Source organism: Delphinapterus leucas, chromosome 11 (genome assembly GCF_059928025.1).
Source record: "Delphinapterus leucas isolate spDelLeu-1000000601 "Yukka" chromosome 11, BTC_Dleu_Yukka2, whole genome shotgun sequence".
NCBI lineage: Eukaryota > Metazoa > Chordata > Mammalia > Artiodactyla > Monodontidae > Delphinapterus > Delphinapterus leucas.
In genome coordinates, this window is record NC_143139.1 from 9,110,794 (window position 1) to 9,129,197 (window position 18,404).

General features: G+C 48.5%; 1 protein-coding gene across 9 annotated transcripts in view; it reads left to right on the forward strand.

Annotated features, from left to right (window-relative positions):
* Nucleotides 1–18,404, forward strand: part of ETV6 (ETS variant transcription factor 6) — a 238,284-nt gene that overhangs the window by 56,955 nt on the left and 162,925 nt on the right. The window lies entirely within an intron of this gene.

Sequence of the window (18,404 nt, forward strand, 5' to 3'; positions counted from 1 at the left end):
CTGGAAAGCCCTGACTAATATAGCACATCACGCTTCTCCACATGCCACGTCGGTAGCCTTACAGAATTGATGACAGAGTATTCTTACGTCAGGAGAGCCGCAGTATATTAGTCGCATGCTGGGAAAGCATTTGTCTGATTCTGACCTAGGCCATGGAAGAGAAACCTTGATTTTGGAGTACTCTTTTCTCCTCTTTAGCTTTTTTTTTGGCCATGCTGTGTGGTGCGTGGGATCTTAGTTCCCCGACCAGGGATCGAACCCGTGGCGCCTGCAGTGGAAGCGTGGAGTCTTAACCACCGGACTGCCAGGGAAGTCCCTTTTCTCCTCTTTAGTGCTCTGTCCCCTTCTGAAGTCCTCTGGCTTTCTCTGGTCACTCAGATACTCTCTTCTATGTCCCTCCCCCAACCCCAGGTACATCCATCCCTTCCCAGCACACGTGCAAACCATACCTGCATGTTTCCATACCTTCTATGTGAAATCTTGTTCTGCTTGTCACCAGAAAAGACACTTAAGTTCTCTGAGCCCACCTCTTCACCTCTCCGAAGGGTTGGGGGCAGTGGTCAGTCTGTGTTTATGATGTGTCGCCATGTGCCAGATACTGATCGAGGTGCCTATTTACCTGTTTAGCCCATGTCATCCTCCCAACAACGATCCCAGGTGGTAGGTGCTGTCATCGTGCTCACTCTGCAGTTGGAAAATGGCCGGAAGGTCGTAGAAGTGAGATTTAGATCCAGGCAGTCTGAGCTCAGAGGTCCCGCTCCTACCACCTTTTAAACACATTAAAATTGGTAAGTACTCTGAAAATATAAAATAGAGCTGTTGTCAAAATATGCCCACTGCCTTGGGGCCCTGTGCTCTGCGAGTTGATAGCTTGGGCATTTGAGGAGCTGATCCATGCTAATGAGGTCATTGGTAGGAACATATTGCCCTTCCTGGGAAGCTCTGGTCCTTTGACGGCAACCTTCTTGTGGCCACAACTCCTGAGCCCCCAGGAGAAGTTCTGTAGGGGCCTTTAGGATGATTGGGGGCGGGTCTTGAGCCTCCCCTGAGGTCACACCAAGAAAGCCACCCCTACTTTGTGTTTAAACAGGTCCTAAGACTGTAGTGCGGCCCCTTGAAAGTAGGCGACCCCTCACTTGACTCAGGTCAGGACCCCTTAGCTTGGAGGGTCCAAGGCCGCAGCCAGGCCTAGCAAATACTTGGCTCTTCCTCTCCCTCCCAGGACCATGGCAAATGTTTCTAATGACCACAGTGCTCTTCAGGGTAACCACGGCTAACTGATTGAGTTGGGCAAGTCGTATGAAAGGTTTGCCCATCCTACCGGGGATCTGGGTGTCCCTGGAGAATGGAGCCTGGCCTTGGTCTCGCCTCTCCTTTCTCTTTTTTGTTCCCAACTGTATCCCCCAGCTTTCCCACACTGGCTCCACCTATTATTCTTGTTTCTTCAGTGTTCTTAACTCTCTTTCCCGTCTGGTAAGAAGTGAAATGGTCCAACACAACTCAGTTTCCAAAGCTGGTTCTCGAGGAGTGAGTTCCACCCTTTCGTGGAGACTCATTCAGTTTTTCAGCGATAGCAGTGCCTTGAGAGAAGGACATCATCCACCAGGAGTCCCAGGAGTCTCTCTACCTGCGAGGTTCGTTTCTCCATCCTAATTGCAGAAGGAGGAGAAGTTACTCCATTTAAGTGTAGGAATATTCTTTTATTTTGACTGTATAAAATATTGTTTTATTTGGGAACTTTATTTTTTTGCTATATATTTGCACAACTTTATTTTTTTAATTTTTATTGGCATACAGTTTACAGTGTTGTGTTAGTTTCTGCTGTACAGCAAAGTGAATCAGTTGTACATATACATAGATCCACTCTTTTTTAGATTCCTTTCCCATATAGGTCATTACAGAGTATTGAGTAGACTTCCCTGTGCTATACAGCAGATCCTCATTAGTTATCTATTTTGTATCTAATAGTGTGTATATGTCAGAAATTCTGTTTTTCAAATACGTCCCTTCTTTTTTCTTCATATATCCTGGCCCCCTCTGTCCTGGACTCTCACGGAGAGTAGGGATACTGTTTCTGATCCCAAATTCCTTTTTCAAAGGAGAGAGAATGTTTGTGGATGCCATTGGTTTCTGTGGGACATCCCTGCTGCACCCTTGACTTTCCAAACATTTCTCCTTAAAGTATGTTCAAAACACCGGTCATACAAGGTTAACAATGGTTTCTGGGTCCTTTTAGGGGCAGGCTCATAAGTACTCAAAAATGAGTAAAAAATAGAGGAATCTCATCTGAAGCCATGACTTATACGTCACTTCCTTGTTTTCTTCAACATCATTATTTTTGAACAAGTATTTTGATCAACATTTTTTGAGGAAGAATTGTGCGGTATTTCCCAACCTTACCCGCCGTGGGTGGAATTGCATCACTGAATCACTTTTCTCTGTTTTTTTCCACTTTCTGTCTCCTGTTTTGTCAAGGCTCCAGCAAACCCCAGCCCCTTTTGGGTGTTTTTCAGTCCTGAAATTTTAGTGTGGCATCTGTGATTGTGTTAATTTCCCATCATTATTTTCCAGCCCATCAAGGAAGCCTCCTAAAAACAAAGCACTTTGGTTAATCCTCAGGTGAAGGTTTAAACTGTGGTAAACAGGGACCCTCCTGTCTCACTTTTTAGCAATCCCAGGAGTCAGGACAGTGATCTTACCAGCTGTAGGCAAAGTGAAGTGCTTTCCTTTTATTTGCTTTTGCCGTATTCCCTGTTTCATCTACCCAATCTGTTTTAAGGGATAAAAATGCTATTAAAAACATTCCGTGTATGGTCAGAGTTGTAGCATTTAATCTGGTCTGAGACTTCAGATGAAATGCCAGCTATACAGGTGGTCTGTGAGGGGTGTAAAGGACCTGGACCCCAGTCTCAGTCCTTCATTTCCTAGAAGTGTGACCTCGGGAAGCCTCTCAGAGATGCATCCTCTCATCCTCAATGGGAATGATGTTACTGGCTGTGCCATCTGTATCAGTCAGGGTTCTCCAGAGAAACAGACCAATAGGGTGTGTGTGTGTAAGTATAGAGAGAGAGAGACAGACAGACAGACTTGAGTTATTTTAAGGAATGGGCCCACGCACTTGTGGAGGCTGCCAAGTCCAGAATCTCTGTGGCCAGACCCAGGGAAGAGTTGATGTTGCAGCTCCGAAGACAATAGGAGGCTGAATTCCCTCCTCTTGGAGGACCTCAGTCTGTTTTTGTTTTTGTTTTTTTTCCGGTACGCGGGCCTCTCACTGTTGCGGCCTCTCCCGTTGCAGAGCACAGGCTCTGGACGCGCAGGCTCAGCGGCCATGGCTCACGGGCCCAGCCGCTCCATGGCATGCGGGATCCTCCCGGACCGGGGCACGAACCCGCGTCCCCCGCATCGGCAGGCGGGCTCCCAACCGCTGCGCCACCAGGGAAGCCCCTCAGTCTGTTTTTAATTAAGGGCTTCAACTGATTGGATGAGACCCACCCACATGAAAGAGGATAATCTGCCTTACTCATAGTCTGCTGATTTCCATTTCATCTCATCTAAGATACTGTCTTCACAGCAACATGTAGACTGCTACTCGACCACATATCTGGGTGCCGTGGCCGGGCCACATCAACCTGTAAAATTCACCCTGGCGAGCTCCCAGGGCTTTTACGAGCATCAGCTGTGAATAGTCAGGAGCTGAAGGCGTGGGGGCGGGGAGGCTGCTGTCCTTCCAGCTTCTCTGTGTGTGCCTCCTTTACCTCCTGAATTTTTCTCCCCTTCCCTCTTGCTCCCCCCCGCCCCCCGCAACTCCCAGTCTGTCCAAGGTGGAAGCACGTGTGAAGTGAGAGTAAAGGTGAGCAACCCAGTGTGGGATGAATTTATCGTGGAAAGAGGGCAGACCTTGAGGTCATTCAGACTGGAGTTAATCTCGCCCTTTTACGATCATGGGCACGTGAGCATGCCTCTCTGAGCGTCTGGTCACTTATCTCTAAAATGGGGATAATAATATTTATTGGATACAATTCTTGGGGATGAGTAAATGACCTAACAGATCCAGGTGCGTTTCCCTTGCTTTCAAATATTTGCCCATCTCAGAGTGTTTTTTAGATTTAAAGCGTTACTCATTTTGAGTAATGCTCCTTCAGGTCTTGTGTGCCTAGACTTCCCATTAAGATTGACTGTTTTACAATGATTGTAAATTATGGTTTCAGCGAAGCCTCCTAGTGCCTGTATTTGTATGTGAGTCTCCTTTGCTGTTTCTCAAACACGCCAACCACACTGCGACCTCAGGGCCTTTACACATGCTGTCTCCTCTACCTGTAGCCCTTCCCTTAGACAACGGTATGGCTTGTTCTTGCACATTTTTCAGGTATCTGCTCAAATGTCACCTCCTCAGAAAGGTGTTTCCTGATCCACCTCATATACTAATATAATCTCTCACTTTCAGTTGTGTTTACCTTACTTTTTTTTCCATCATAGTACTGTCTGAAATAAATATTTTCTATCTGTACCTCTCACTAGTGGTTCTCAACCTTGGATGTTCATTATAATCACCATGGGAGTTTTTTTTTTTTTACAATCCTAATGCACTGCAGAACAATTAAATCAGAACTCTGAGGAAGAAGCACAGGCGTCGGTATTTTATAAAACTTTCCAGGTGATTTCCAGGTGTGCAGCCAAGGTTGAGAACCACTGCTCTAGTCTAGAACCTTTCTACAGAGAATATGGACTGGTGGCGTCAGAATCACCCAGAAGCTTATTAGAAATGCAGGTGCTTGGGCTCACCCCAGAACCCACTGAGTCCAGTTCTGCTGTTTGGCAAGATCCCCGGATAATTCAGATGACACAAGTTGGAAATGCATTGCCCTGGCATGGAAGCTAGTGGCCTCATTTTGTGGCATTCCCAGTGCCAGAACAATGCCTTGCACATAGTAAGCACTCACTAAATACTTATTGAGTGAACAATGGATTAGAGGTCAGAGGGAGATGGAGGTGGTAAGGGAGAGAGGACGGAGAAAGAGAAGGAAGGGAAGGCAGAGAAGAAAGCTCTGCCTGCCCATGTTCCCTGGGCACAGGTATCAGCAGGGCTGCTCTTCCCTGCTCTCTGCTCCCAATGAAGGCTTAGCCAGCCTCCTGCTTACTGTCTCATGGGCTTGCCTCCAGCTTTCTGTGCTTTCCAAGGTGATGGAAAAGATGCTGTGATAATGGATTGCCTCTAACTACCCAACCTGCTGCTTCTCTTCAAGCATAGACTTGATTAGGAGCCTACTGAAACCAATTAACCAATCTGTAAGACTTTATGGACTACCTATGACATGCGTGGCTGGCTTGACATGGCTCAGGAGGCTAAGAACCAAAGATGGAAAAGACACGACTTGCGGTCCAGCAGTAGAGATAGGCACTGAGGTGAGTAATTATAACTTGAGGCAAAAAATGGTCAGTGCCGTGAGACACATGTAGACATGTAGACAGAAGATTGTGGAAGGTCAGGAGGAGGTGATTATTTCAGATCAGGGGATCGGAGCAGACTTCCTGGTAGAGGGGACAGGGGACATTTGCGTTGGGAAAGTGAGTGGGTGGAACACAGGGTAAGGGAGGTGTGCTCCTGAGGTTGGGCTACAGCGAAGGCGTCTGGAAGGCAGTGAAGGTGTTGGAACACTGATGGCTGTGGCTTTGACTGGAGGAAGGGGACCATGGCGGCGTCAGAACCGATGCAGAGATGACTACAGATATGCTCCAGGTTACGTGTCAAGGCCCTGATCTTGGACAGTGGCAGGCGGACATAAAATGTAGAGATAGTTTTGAGAGGCTTTTCAAAGGTGGAAGATGATGTCTGTCTTTGTTATTTAATGCAAGCCAGTAGGAATTCCTGGGGTGACAGAATTTGATAATGTTCTGAGCATGTGCTTTGAAGACTGTACAATGTTAGATAAGTATTGTAAGTCATTTCTTTCATTGGCCAAGATAGACTGGATCAGATAGAGTTGAGCATCCTCCTTGTCTTAGAGCTTCCAGTCAAGATAGATCCTAATGATTATTTATTTTGAAGATAAAGAGGAAGAGACCGAGCTATCAGGTGACCATCAGACCCAGAACTGGAGCTCAGCTCCCCATTCTTGCACATACTTTGAGTGCCGGGGGATCTGTAGACACACTGACTGCGTTTCCTCCTTCCATCCTCACGACAATCCTGTGAACTACGTGATGCTATTTTCATTCTATTTACGTCTTTATTTCTTGAGGTGAAATTGACATATCACATTGTATTCGTTCTAGGTGTACAACATAATGATTTGGTATATGTAGATACTGCAAAACGATCACCACTGTAAGTTAACAGCCCTCGCCACACACAATTACAAACTTTTCTTTTTTTCTTGGGATGAGAACTTTTTTTTTTTTTTTTTTTTTGCGGTACGCGGGCCTCTCACTGCTGTGGCCTCTCCCGTTGCGGAGCACAGGCTCCGGACGCGCAGGCTCAGCGGCCATGGCTCACGGGCCCAGCCGCTCCACGGCACATGGGATCTTCCCGGACCGGGGCACGAACCCGTGTCCCCTGCATCGGCAGGCGGACTCTCAACCGCTGCGCCACCAGGGAAGCCCGGGATGAGAACTTTTAAGATCGATTCTCTTAGCAACTTTCAGTACAATACAGTACTGTGAACTATAGTTACCGTGCTGTGCATTATAGCCCCAGGACTTACTTATCTCATGACAGGACATTTGTTTTTCTTACCACCTTCACGCATTTCTCCCCCTATCCTCACCCTCCCTCCCCTGCCTCTGGCAGCCATCAGTTCTCCGTACCTACGAGTTATGGGTTTCTTTTAGAGTCTACATATACATGAGACCGTACAGTATGTCTTTCTCTGACTTATTTCACTTAGGCATTTTCATTTTAAAGATGAGAAAGCGGGGCTTCCCTGGTGGCGCAGTGGTTAAGAATCTGCCTGCCAGCGTAGGGGACACGGGTTCGAGCCCTGGTCCGGGAAGATCCCACATGCCTCGGAACAACTAAGCCCATGCGCCACAGCTACGGAGTCTGCGCTCTAGAGCCCATGCTCCGCAACAAGAGAAGCCACCGCAATGAGAAGCCCGCGCACCTCAACGAAGAGTAGCCCCTGCTCGCCGCAACTAGAGAAAGCCTGCACGCAGCAACGAAGACCCAACGCAGCCAAAAATAAATAAATTAATTTTAAAAATATATTAAAGATGAGAAAGCCAAGACTCAGAGATTACGTAACGCACCCCAGCGAGTTAAGTGACCCCGTGGTTAACTCAGCTCATAAGAGGCACACCTGGGATTTGGAGGTCGGTCTGTCCCATCTAAGCTTGTGTTCTTCAGTGCTGTGCCCCGCCGGCTCCTGAGTCAGCACTCTCTCCCACTCCTGACGATGAGTTGATCTTTTAAAGGAAGGTCAGCCATTGTTCTTATTTTTGGACGAGGGTTTGTTCTCTCTGATTATCATGAATTGGGGTTTGTGACAGCTGATTCTCTAACTTTGGTCACAGTCACACAACATGACTCTTGGAAGTACTAAAGGCTTTGAGTTCCTTAAAAAATCTGACGTGTAAGAGAGGAAAACGAACCTAGATCAGAGAATTTTTATCAGGTGTCTTTATTAGGTTTCTTCTAATAATCAGTAAATATTCAGTAGTTCTTTCTTCACACAAATAGCAGAGCCCAGGGAAGAACAGTGACCCTTGACCTAGCTGTATTAAGCCTGCAATCTTGGTGAAAGAGAATTTGCTGAACACTCTGGGTCTGATACTAAAAAGTTGAAGAAAGCAACAGCTTGCTTGTGTTTAAGACCATTTGGACCCAGTTAGGTGGAGATCAGGGAGCTCAGGGCCGTGATCTGGTGACTGGTACTGATTTATGCCACCCAGGTGAGTTGCCCTGAACAAGCAGTCTCCATCCAGACAGACTGCCTCAGTTTCTGCACTGGCATTTATGTTAGTGTTGGGTGGAAGCTGGTCCATCTGGGGCTGAAATTGGTAGACGTGGGCAGAGCAGAACTGGCTTCTCTCTTTTGTGCTCTGTCTGGGCCTGCTCTGAGGATGCTTATCATCGTGCCAGCTTACCTACCTTCCACATCCCCTTTCTCCACCTGTGAAACAATGGACCCAGTCAGGAAGATCACTCTTCCCTTCCAGCTCTAAGATTCTTGGATTTTCCTTTTACGCAGTCGAGTGGAAAGAGCCATCAGAGCAGAATAGCCATCAGAGTGGCTGTGTTAGGTTTTGCTTATTTCTTCCCGTATTGAGTAATCCAACACCCGTCCGTGCTGTCCAGTCCTGAGAACACCTTGGTGGCTTTCAAGCAGTGGCACAAAGTCCATAAAGGGCTCAGCCCCTGAGCCCCGTCTTATGTATAGGTGCAGATCCCTTATCTCTTACATCTAGAATAATTCTGCGGATTTTGATGAAAGGGCTGGCGTGGCTCGCAGCAGGCTCTCATCTGAGCAGGTGTTTCAGAAGGTGGCGCGGGCGCTTCCGGCCTTCAGGGTACACAGGCTAGGGCTTCCCCAGGGCTTCAGGGAAAAGCCTTTATTTTGCCTGTCCCTGCTCTCCCGGCCTGCTGCACGCTAACATTCTCCTGGTCCAAATACGGCAGCATCTGCCCAACGTCATTTTCTTCCTTTTGCCAAGAAGCAGGCACCCAGCTCTGCTTTCCCGAGAAATGACAGACCTGGAGCCCAGGTCACCCCATTTCCAGCCCTGATGGCGATTGCTTGGGGGTCCCTTATCTCATCACCGGTTAGGACGAGTCGGCAACACTGAGTGACACACAGCCCTTAAAACATCTCTGCTTCCTGCTGATCTCATGGTTCAGGAGGAGAGGCTGTGCGTGAGGATGAAGACAGACTGGAGTGATAGGGGTACTCTGGAATATTTCCTTCTACTAAAGAGAGTGACTGCCCTTGTGAAAAGGGCATAGCTGCTTTCCGCTGTAGTATAATACTGTGATGGGGGGGCAGGGCGGGTGTTGAGTAAGGTGCATCCATCCGTCTCTCGCCGTCGTGTCTGAGGACATTAATAAAAGGCTTAACCTCGTATGGCTGCAGGTGATCACAAGACAGCTGTGGAAGCATTCAAAGAAGCAGTGTCTTTGTCTTTTGGCTCCTTTTGGAAAAACCTGGGAAAGCTTGCCCAAGGCCACTTCTTAGAGGATACACTTGGGGACGGCTCTCCTCCTGTAGTTTGATGTCGTTGATTATCATCGGGGAGTTTGCGCCCAGCCAGACCCTAGACTGTGGGTGGCTCTGACGTTCCCACCTGTGGTCCTGGTCCACTTCCTGGTACGTGGTGCTGTTGGACCCCGTACAGCTTACTGCCGCTGCCGGCCCTGTGGCTGGCGGAGTCTGGACTTGCAGCCGAGGATTAACGGCCTGGAAGCGGAGTTCTCTCCATCCCAACAGCCCTCACCTCCTGCGCATTTCTCTCCAGGTGAGGAGAAAAGAACAAACCAATGGAAGGCCAGCTTTTAAAATGAGCTTCTTCTTTAAAACACCAGGGAAAAGTCAGACTTCGTAGAAATCAGAGAGTGAGAAAGTGAGGCCCATAATCAAAGATTTGAGGTGGATTGGGAGAGTTTCCAAAAAATAGTGCTCCAAAGGGAGCAGTACTTAGTATGTGTATTTGAGAAGCTTTTTGTGGTGCCACTGCTGCAGGTGGCGTTGTCTCCTCCCGGGCACCCTGTGCTCCCTCCTCTCTACAGGGCGGTCATCCTTCGTGGCTCATCCCTGCCGGCCCGAAGCCACACTCACACCCTGCTTGGTCGCACCCTACTTCTACTGGTACGGCTTCTCAGACTTCCTGGGTGTTTTGCAGCGCATCTTTGACTGAAGTTGAAGTGCATGACGGGACTGGCTACTTATCCCGTGAGGCCCAGGGCAAAAGGAACACGCGGGGTCCCTTGCTTGAAAGTTACGAAGGACTTCAGGATGGCGCGGGCAGGCCCAGACAAGCACAGGTCCTCTGGAACTGCACATGGGAAGCCAGCCTGGTGCTGAGCATTGTCGTTTGGAATTAGCAGGCATCGCTTTGGGGGCTACCTGACTCTCCAGCCCCGTCATGTGAGGGCCCTCGGCCGATCCCTGCCCTGTGATTCAGAAAGAGTCATTCGGACAGGAACTGCCCAGGGCCTGCGCTCCCCTCTCCTTCCTGCAGTGGTTGATGTCAGGCAGGGTGCATTTGTTTAGTGTTTCATCCAGTCTGGTAGGGCAGTCAGTGTGATTTCTCTGGCAACTCCAGACCTGGCAGCAGACCAGATGAACTCAAGGATGTTGAAGCTTCCCAAGGGCTGGCCACGCTGCTGCCCTGTTGGTGAGCCCACGGGGAGAGGAAGCTGAGCTGGGGCCACGGGGACCTACTTCCCTGGGGTCTGGGATCCATTTGCTCCAGGCAGGAGGCCTGCATCTCAAATTAGGAGGCCCTGCCTGGGCGTCCAGCGTCCTATGGATGTTCTTTGGTGAAGAAAAGAGGGTCCCTGCCCCACATTATTTTACAACCTCTTTGGGCAATGTAATGCATATAAAAATCCCAACAGACTAGAGACCCATAAAAGCTACTGATCTTCTCGGACTAGAATGTGCTGGAGACAGTGAGTGCTGTGGACAGGGGAGGGAAGAGATTTTCTTTCCTGAAGGACCAGCTTTTGTCATATTTCCTGCGCCGAGAGTACGTCACTCACCAGGGAAGGCCAAGAAGGACCAGATGCCCAGTGATGCCCATTTGCGAGTTTACGGGATGCTGAATAAAGGTGAATTTATCTCTGGCCAACACTCAGAGGCCTCGGAGCTTCTCCCAGTGAGAGACTTGAGGTGCCGTGGCTCTTTGGGGGCGCCGGGGCAGAGTTGCAGAGGGCAGCCTGGCCGGCGGGGCTTGGGGAGGAGAAAGGCAAGTTCAGGCACTAAAACCTGGGCATTGGGTTAGGAGCAGACACTGGGGAGTGGAAGATAGGGATTGAGACTGTGAACAGAGCCTCTTCCCCCTTTCGCCCTCCTGCCTTCACGCTGGACGGTTCAAGTCCTTCCCTCCCTGAAGTGGGAAGCGGCCAGGTGGTGACACCGAGGGCATGGCTTTGGCTGCATGGGCATCCTGGCACTCTTGCCGGCGCTGAGTCATCCAGGAAGTGAAGGCATCTCTTCCGATGTCCTCTCCCACCGTGGCCTCAGGCCTCTGCTGTGTAGGAAATGCCTGCTCTGCCACCAACCTGAAGCTATGAACGAGATCAGTGACTGTCTGGACAGATTGGCTACAGGGGTAGAAGTGGATTTATTAGAGCTGATGGGAGGGGAAAGGTGGGTATCTGAAGATATCATGAGGGGCTTCTGAGGACGCTATTAGGGCATTCAGGTACGGGCTTCATCTTTTAAAGTCACAGAGAGCACTTAGCACAAGCATCTCTCAAATGAGCATCGAGGGCACCATCCCAGAGTTCTGTGTGGATGTAAAACATCTTATCAGTGAGCCTGACTTGGTTTTTTTTTCAAATTGAGGTATACTTGATTTACAATGTTGTGTTAATTTCAGGTGTACAGCAAGGTGATTCAGCTACATTTTTTATATATATATATGTTTAATTTTTCAGATTCTTTTCCATTATAGGTTATTACAAGATATTGCATAGAGTTCCCCGTGCTGTACAGTAGGTGTTTGCGATTAACAGAGGCTGACTTACATAGTGGAAAGAGCATAGGTTTTGGGGGCGGGGGGAAGACAGCTCTGTGTTCAGATTTTAGCTCTGGGACTTACTGGAGCTTAAATTCTCTGGTTTTCCCTATAAAATCAGGATAAAATTTTCTTGCCAAGTCGTTTTAGAATTAAGCGATAATGTTTCTGAGGTAGCCAGAAGAAGGTCTGGCACCCTAGAATATAGTAGGTGCCTAATTCATGTTAGGTTTCTTTTTCGTATGAGCATGAAGATGCATGTATTCAGTTAGGGAAAGTTAGAAAGGTAGGAAAAGTCAGCTGTTGAAAATGGCATCTATGGAGACGTGACCACTTCTCTGAGCTTTTCCAGCTGTCATCAAAATTGGCCATGACCTTGGCGTTTTTAAGAGCTATAATTTAGAGCAAGAAGATATCACAGGCTACCTTTGTAGAAATTCTAGAATTTGAGTGTTATGCTTCTGTTCAGTTGTCGATGGGGCTACACTATAAAGTTAGGCTAGCCTGACCGTGTCGGGGGTGCGGGCATGGAAATTCAGAGCCTGTAGATCATCCCTGTGTCTCATTTTAGCCAATAACAATTCTCCTCCCACCAAGTCTTCACCAGAACTGCTAACAAGGAGAAAAATTGACCAGCTTGAGTTTCCTCACCTTTCATTCTTCCCTGCTTATCCTCAGCAGAGGTGCTAATGAACAGTGAAATGGCCAAAGGCTGGGCTGCTCCCCGGCCCGGAAGCACACCAATCCATCGCACAGCAATCCACCCACTGGATGGTCGGTGTGAGTCACTGAATTAACTCTCAGAGAAAAGAACAGACGACTCCACCTGCAGCGCATTGTCAGAAGCTAAATTAACACGTTAGAGGCAAAGCTTTCAAGTTCCCTTTTTAATCCAGTGGTAGATATTTCGGGACACCACGCTGTGAAGGAGTTAAACCATCCTAAGAATATCCAGGGATTCTCACCCCCTCCTCGCCTCTCCTCTTTACATCACAGGGTGGAATCAGAGAAACCAAATCGACTTCTCTGAAAATAAGGACCATTGAGATTGTTCTCCCAAGCCCCGACCCCAGGGTACTCCCTAATCGGAGAGAAATGCACGACCCAAGTATTTTGACCTTGGCCCTTTGCCAGGCGAGCCCAGTCCCAGTGAGGGAGAGGTGTTTTATTATCCGCCTTAAATTAGCCGCTGTACGGAGAAGCACTGTACCGTAATGAGAGGCGTGGTGCCCAAACTTTGGTGTTCATCATGGTCACCGAGAGGCCTCTTAAAAACAGTCTGCTGGGCCCTTCCCCTAGAGTTTCTGGCTTACTGGGTCTGCTTGGGACCAAGAATTTGCAAATCTGAAAAGTTCCCAGGTTCCAGGGACCACACCTTGAGAACCACGGGTGTCGTGGATGAGAAGATGAACTCGGGAATCAGACACCTGGGTCTGACCCCCCCACCAACTCTCACCTGATGGTTGTGTGACTGGGTAGTTGGAGCTGACATAATCGCTTTATCTACGTTTCCTCGTGTATAAAATGGGAATACTGTTATCTCATAGGCTGGAGCATTAAATGAATTAACACGAGGTAAGGCCTTACTTAGATTATAGCCTGCCGTATCTTATGTGTTCAATGCAGCCTGGCACGCACGACGCAGTTATAGGTCCCTATAACAATGAATACAATGGCCAACATTTATTGAGCACTTACTGTATGCCAGAGACTAAGCACTGTACAAGGATTATCCCATTTAATGTGCACAAGCCTCTCCTTTTCTCACTTCCTGCTTCCCGCTTCCCTCCTTTCTATTATCCCTTCCCCTCCTACCTGCCTCCCATTCTCTCATGCTCTCCATAATCAGTATTGTAACAACATTAATAATATTCTCAAGAAAAAAAAATACACATTTGTTGTCATCAAGTGTGACCTCCAAGAGTCTGAATCTTTGAGGACCACCCCCTTCTTTGTCTTGGTGTCCCAGGGTGGTACCAGACACCCAGTAGGAGTTTGGTGAGCGTTTATTACACGAATCCTGTCATCCTTACAGATCCATCAGGGTTCCCTTCTGGTCCTTCATCCTGTCCTGCTTCCCCTTGACCAACACATTGGTGAGTTTAGCCTCTGCCCTTTCTTCCCCCCAATGCAGGCCCCCATACGCCCAGGCAAGGTGGTATCACCAACCGTCTACAAAGCTCTGCTTTTACTTGGCTGCTACCTGGAGTGAAATGAAAAATTTTCAAGCAGGTCCTCCCTGGGATAAGGCAAGTTGTCCTTGAGAGCCTCCCGGAAGCCTGTGGGGACCCCTGGTTGGGGAAGGGGGAGCCCACACTCCCGAGGGTCCCTGGAGTGAGAGCTGGCCACCTGAAGCCACCCTGTGCTCCCTGACCCAGCGGAGCTGATGCTTCTTCCCTACAGCAGCTTCCCGCGCCCCGCGCCCCGCTGCCGGTCAGCCACCAGTCAGCCTGACTCTTGGTCTTGTAGGGAAGTGGGTTGCCAGGTATCACCCAGTTACAGTTGGTTTAAACTTGCCATTACACTGGGACCGCTTCCAGATCGCAAGCAGGTCAGCCGCCCAGGTCTCCGGTCACTCATGCAGCTTGGGTTTCCCTCAGATGGGTCCTGATGGGGGCTAGTTTTGCACAGTCGATGTGGCCAGGGCTTACGGCAGGGTTTAAGGTTTCTGCATACAGCCTTCCACGCAAGGCATGTTCACGGATCTTCAGTATTTGGAGCCGATCACGTGGGTGGATCTGTGCCAGTCAGCGCTGGGGGAAGTTACCCTTGGGGGAGAGTCGTAAACTGTGTGATGTTTCAGGGGTCCATCTTCTCATTGTTTCCCTTTGCTTGACCCATGACCGGGTGTTCCGGAAACATTGATCGAGAAGCTACTGTGTGCCGGGCCCTCTGCTACGTCCTAGTGGTGGTGGGGAGGGGGGGGAGGATACAGAGACGGACAAGACCTGCCCTTCAGGACGCCTTTATTTCTGCTCTGTGTATCAGCAGAGGGTCGAGTTGGTACAAGAACAAAGAGTTGGCGGCGGGGGGGCGGGGACCTGAGAAATAATGATAAGCCTTAGAGAAGTAAGAAGAAAGTCTTAACTGTTTAGACAGTTCATTAAGGCATTTGTAGTAGCTGCGTAGCTAGACGTGGGACCTGTCTGGCTCTGTGGTCCACGCACGAGACCTTCACAGCCTTCCCACACTGCTTTTCACCAGGCACTTTGCGTTAGCATGAATCTGGGTAGGGGAGACCCTCCTTATTGTCTGATACCAAGGTTCCGGGTGGGGCTACTCCAGTGTCCACACAGGTGGGCCTTGCCCTCTTGCCCTTGGGTTCTCCAGCTTTCCATCTGGGAAGACTGGAGTCTTATTGGCCACGCATTTCTTCCATCATAAACTGGCTGCCGCCTGCTTCCTGCCCATTTTCCCCGTCAGGTTCACCTACTGTCAGGGCACATCTTTTCTCCAGGATCCATTTGCTGCCTGGAATGGGCAGAGAGTTTTTAAGACTTATATTTCTTTTCTTTTCTTTACTCAATACCTAGTCTGGTGCTAAATACTTAACATCCCATGCTGTCAATATGAGTGGAATGGATTGGACAGAATTCCAAGTTTGAGTTGCAGGAAAATTCTTTGGTTTTGCATTGCACATTGCCTAACATGAGAGAAGGTACTGACAAGGACCTGGCAATCCTGAGAGCTTCTCTGGAGTGACATTTGCCTTAAGTGTTGATCTGTTTTGTAAGAGACCACGATGGGGTTTCCTTTTGACCTCCTATTTCAACAAGGTTACGTGTGTGAAAGGTCCATCTCAAAGGCAGTATATATTTTTTAAATTTCAGAATGGTGTTTGCAGGCTGAATTACAACTTCCTCTTCTTTGTCCCGCAGGACTCACATATACACTCTTCTCTTAGTGTCTGGTTTTCTGTGTTATTTTGAGTGTGTATTATCTATCCGTATGAGTCGCTTCGGTGGCCTCAAGGGTAGGGGGGAATCATGTCTTACCATTTCCAAGTACCAGTGTGGATCCACAGTGCCTCTCGTTGGCACATAGTATGTACCCAGGAAATGGTTATGGGCTCACCAAGTGTCCTCGAGAGAAATGCACTCAAGAAGTGATCAAATGAATGGATAACTTGGCTTCTGGGAGTTCTTAAGGGCATTCCAGGTGGCAAAGAGGTGTGTTAGAAGAAGGGGCATGAGGTACTGATGGGTCAGAGGGGAGATCAGCTGTATCCAGCGCTCATGGTAGTTTCCTCAGGAAGCATTACCAGCGATTACGAGCCGTGGGGGAAATGATCCACGTGTTCAGTACTCTGGGCCGCACTTGTCAGGTTGGGCACCCACTGTGCACACAGCTCGGGCAGTGGGTAGGAAAGATGAAAACGACATGACTCTTCACAATCTAAGTGGGGAGATAATGTAGGAACACGAAGTAATTGAAAAGTACGAATCAGTTCAGGCTGGAGAGAGGAAGGCAAATGCCTCCTGTGTGCCAGACGTTGTGTTATTCTGAGGTGGAAGCCTTTGACACACACACACACACACACACACACACACACACACGACTTCATTTAATTTGCACAGCCTTCCAAGATTGGCATCTTTATCTCCAGTTTACAGACGAGGAAACTGAGATTCAGGGGCTGGGTCACTTGCGCCAGGTCACACAGCTCATAAATGTCAGTGCCAAGATTTGAACTTGTTGTCGAGGAAGAGACAGACTCTGACGTGTGGAGGGTAAGCAGACCGTGCACGGGCAGGGGGAGAAGGACACCAAGCAGAGCCCTGAGGAGGTAGCCTGCCCTGGACAGTAAATAAACACCACTGGCATGACAAGCTGTTGAACGTGGGGTTTGTCTGACTCTTCCAGCAGGGAGCCTGGTACGGAAGGAACCTCGTATGACACAAACGTGCCCGCATCCCGTACGCCCGTCCCTTAGGGCCCTCTCCCCTTAGAGGCAGTGTAGCTGGGGGCTTCCTGTTCTATTTGTGGTGTCCAAGTTCCCTTCGATCATTTTACGTCTCTGTGTTCCTCATCACCCTCATCCATGTCATGCATGAAGTCACTTGAAAGGAATAATAATTCTAGACTCAGAATAAATAAGGAATAAGAAGAGCTGAGAAAATACAGCCTCCAGCGTATAATGGAGCTGGCTTTCTAGTTACGAGGCGTGATTAAAAGTGTGGGGAATACACCTGACTTACATCGTTCTAAAAAGTGAAGGAATCAGTGTCTTGAATGTCCTGTAGAGGCTGCATGACACACGTGGGGGAGAAGCCCACGGGCTTGGTGGTCCACAGCTGTGTGCAGGCTGCTCTGACCAGGTGGCTCTCAGATACTCCACGGGAGCTGACCTTGGCAGGAGAAAGCGGCTCTATTTCCAGTTACGAGCCCCGGTGAGCTGTAATTCAGTAAATGGGGCTTGTGTAAAGGCTTCTGTTGCCCGTTGATTCCTCCTTACTGCTGGGTGTTCATTCAGGATGGATTGTACACTAGCAAGAACTGGTACATCTCACAAGAGAACGGTCTACACCTTACAAAATCGGATTCCTGTACTTTGTGGTGATAAAGGAGATGGGGCTAGCGTTGAGGCCACCTGGAGATGCCCCCAAGTTACGATTATGACACTGATTTTACTGTTGAATTGGACCATAGACATTTATAATGAAAGGAAATCATTTAAACTTATTTATTGTTTATTAAACGTTTGGACCACTTTAAAAGGTTTTTGAAATGGAGCCTTTTTACATAGCAACCAGTACCTGTACCGGACCTCTTCAAGTCCTCAGCCCTGCGCTCACCATTTGTTCCGTAGCTGTTATCAATGTTTATTTACAATTTAATATTCTACTTTTAGCATTGTTTAATACCAAAATAATTATATGTACTGTTGTTATGTAGGGCTTTATAGTTTACAGAACGCTTGGTGTACGTTATCTCTGTTAATTTTTTGACTCTGACCTTCCGTGGAACTGATGGGCAGCAGTTTTAAGGTTCTGTTTCTAGACTGACTTCTGCTCAGGTGTGAGAAACCATAGCAATCAACATGAACTACCTTTAGCCTTATCACTGCTTCCTTCTCAGGCAGGTTAAGGTCTGCTAAAGGAACAGTTGCCAGATGGCCAGGTGCGCCAGTTCATGGCCTAGAAGGGGCAGCTGTCGGTTGAACTTTGCCCGTGTTCTCTGGATTTTATCTGATCTCTGGGTGCACTCCTGTGGGTGGGAGCGTTAGGATCAAAGACCTGTTCAGAGGCTTTGTGCCTTTAACCGCAGACTCTTTCTGCCATCTTGGAACGGATGGGGGCGGGATTGCGGAGTGGTAGGTTTGGGTTCATGCCTAATAAATGGACTCACCCAGCATCGAAGCTGGTTGCTCCGTGGCAACCTTTACTATGAATGAAAAGGAGGTTGACGGGAATAGCTCGTTTCCCATTCTTCTTTGGTGAGATTGCTTGCAGTTTGAGGATTCTCTCCTTAACCTTGAGGCAATCTCAATAGGACTGACTCATACCACGGGTAAGCTAGTGGTCTCTGACCTCTGGTTCCTACAGTCTTGACCTTGGTTAGATACCATCTTGACCTCTGGAAAGAACTGTGCCCTGGGCTACTGTTTTATTTATTCTCCTCTCCACGAAATAACTGGTGTCTTTCAAGATTTTTCTTGTACCTTACATGCCTGAAGTTGAAGGTCATCTCTTTTGTAGTGAAAAAATAACCATCTTCCCTGTGGTGTGCCG